This window comes from Montipora capricornis, chromosome 7 (assembly GCF_036669925.1).
Source record: "Montipora capricornis isolate CH-2021 chromosome 7, ASM3666992v2, whole genome shotgun sequence".
In the NCBI taxonomy this organism is placed as follows: domain Eukaryota; kingdom Metazoa; phylum Cnidaria; class Anthozoa; order Scleractinia; family Acroporidae; genus Montipora; species Montipora capricornis.
This window is the reverse complement of record NC_090889.1, coordinates 8,716,205-8,718,704: the sequence shown is the minus strand read 5'-3', so window position 1 is coordinate 8,718,704 and position 2,500 is coordinate 8,716,205.

Here is a 2,500-nt window from a genome sequence, read left to right as displayed (position 1 = left end):
CAGGAAGACTGCATTCCAGAAATGATCTATACGCTGATCAGTGTCAAGGTGTGATACATCTTGGTCTGCTTGCAGCAATTTCCACTCATCCACAATAGATGAAACATCTAAATGAGATTGCAGATTCCTTGTAATTTCAAAAATTCAAGCAGAACCTTAGTTACAACCTTATCTACTCCTCCGATAATTGCCGCTACTCGTTTGTAGTTGATGCTCTTAGGTGCTGTTTTCGCATCCTTCCAATATCTCTGATATATTGGCAAATAGCGTCCCACTTTTCAATAATACGAGAAATAGCAGGATCAATACTTAGCCACCGTACCTCAGTGTGCTGCTGGAATGTATGCAAGTCAACTCCCAGGTCAAAGTGTACTTGTTGGTAGTCTTCCTCTTTGCAGCACTATGCTTGGTGATCTACATCCTTGCCATACTTCTCTAGGCCTTTTCCAAAGGCATTGTGAACAAGACGGAAGTACACAGATTCATCTTTGATCATTTGCTGCAATTCATTCAAAATAGCTTTTTTTTACATTTGGGCCATCTCGAGCAAGTGCAATAAGTTTTTCTAATGCCATCATCCTTCATTTGACTGTACATCCTTGATGCCACTCTTCTTCATTGCGAGTAGGTGAACAATAGGGAAGGGTCATTTCCATTTGCTTTTTAACCTGAACAGTGGGTTGTTTCATCAAAGTGCATGGTAAAGAGGAGATTACATTTCAAACTAAAATTACAGCTTGCTATCTGGCCAACCAGTATATTTCAGCAACAAGAGAAGCATCATTATAGTTGAAGCTGGTACTTGAAGAAGTTAAAGGGATACCAGCAATTACCATCAACTTACACTGGTTATTCTTGAGAACATGTTTTATTTCTTGCTTGTGCTTTTCTTTCTTTGCATGCTGTAATACCTGGGATTTCCCTGAATTGTCACATTTGAAATCAGTATAACAGAAGCGGCAGTAGGCATGAGAACAATCTTTGCCCTTCCTGCACCACTCATCAACTGTCTGACCATTTGGATCAACATGGGAAAGCCATGAAGAATTGAATTTTTTGTGTACAGCAGGCATATTATGGCTTGCTGTTACAATGACAATCGCACTGGGAAGAAACACATATAGAGAGTGTAATTCATATATTAACTGCAACCCTCAACAGAAAATGCAAGTCTCTACCACTGAAAACTTTCAACCAAAACACAAATAAATTCAGTAATCAACACGAATTTGTTTCATTCTGTAACTATTGGAAACGCCATCACAAAACATGAATGGAACAAAAGTACTTTAACTTTCCCGATTAATGTATTCTTCTAAAAGCAACAGTATAACAGTATTATATGTGATGGCATATCCATAGACAATTATTTTCCCAGAACAAAGCGGATGGAATTGGATTAACTTACATACCTCACATGGTAGCAAAATGGCCGCTAAACATGCATGCAAATGAACCCCCAACATCCTTTGCATGCTAACAAAAACACTGATAGGGTGTTGGGAATGTGCATCATTCTTTCGGATTTTCAGTATTTTGTACAATTACACAAAAAACGACAATTTAGTCTCAAACATTTTTTTAAACAAATTTCGGTGCACCAACTATACCCTAAAAAAGGGAAAAAGTAGGAGAAAATAGGAAGGGAGCTGAAAAATAGGGAAAAATAGGAAAAAAAAAATAGGAACCTGACACCATGGGATCTTCTAACCTTGACGTCGGTCAGCTTATTGGTTGCGTTTTTCCTACCTCGGTATATTCTCATTCTCTTTCTTAGACAATTACGGGCTTCAGAGTAAGTGCAGTGTCTTTATATCTGATAAAACACCGCATACTAATACGGAGGAGGGTTTATCGATAAAAAGTCGCTGCACGTGATGTATTATACCATATGATATGGCTTATGAATTATTAACGAGTTTTGGAGATACCAATAGACCATATTCTCAGTATTGGACTGGAACTACAGTAGCTTGCAATGGAGGCTAATGTGGGACAATATATTTAACAAATAAAGAAGCCTTGACTGTGCTCTGTTGTGTTGTAAAGCACGCAGGAGGCGGCTAGAGCACGAAAGAAGTGTAGAGGGAAACACTAGCCGATAGGCGATTGTTTCTCCCTACTTCTTGAGTGCTCTAGCCCCTTCCTAAAAAAAAAAAAAAAAAAAAAAAAAAAAAAAGTGCTTTACAACAGAACAGAGCACAGTCAAGGCTTCTTTATTTGTTTTATGGTAAAGAACAAGTAATTTTCTTCAAAAATTCTACTTTATTTCAAAGTGAGCGCTGCTTGTGGCGAACTGAGGTGTCGTCAGCACAGTGCTTTATACTTTGATAAAGCACGCTAATTTGGACCAATCAGAGCGCTTGTAAGAATGTTTAAAATTACTTGATTGGTTAATGAAACAAAGGCTTGTCAAAACATCAATCAACTGGAAAGTGGCTTGACAGAAATCACACAAAATTCGAATTTATGGAAAAACAAGTGCCTCAATGTTCGGTTT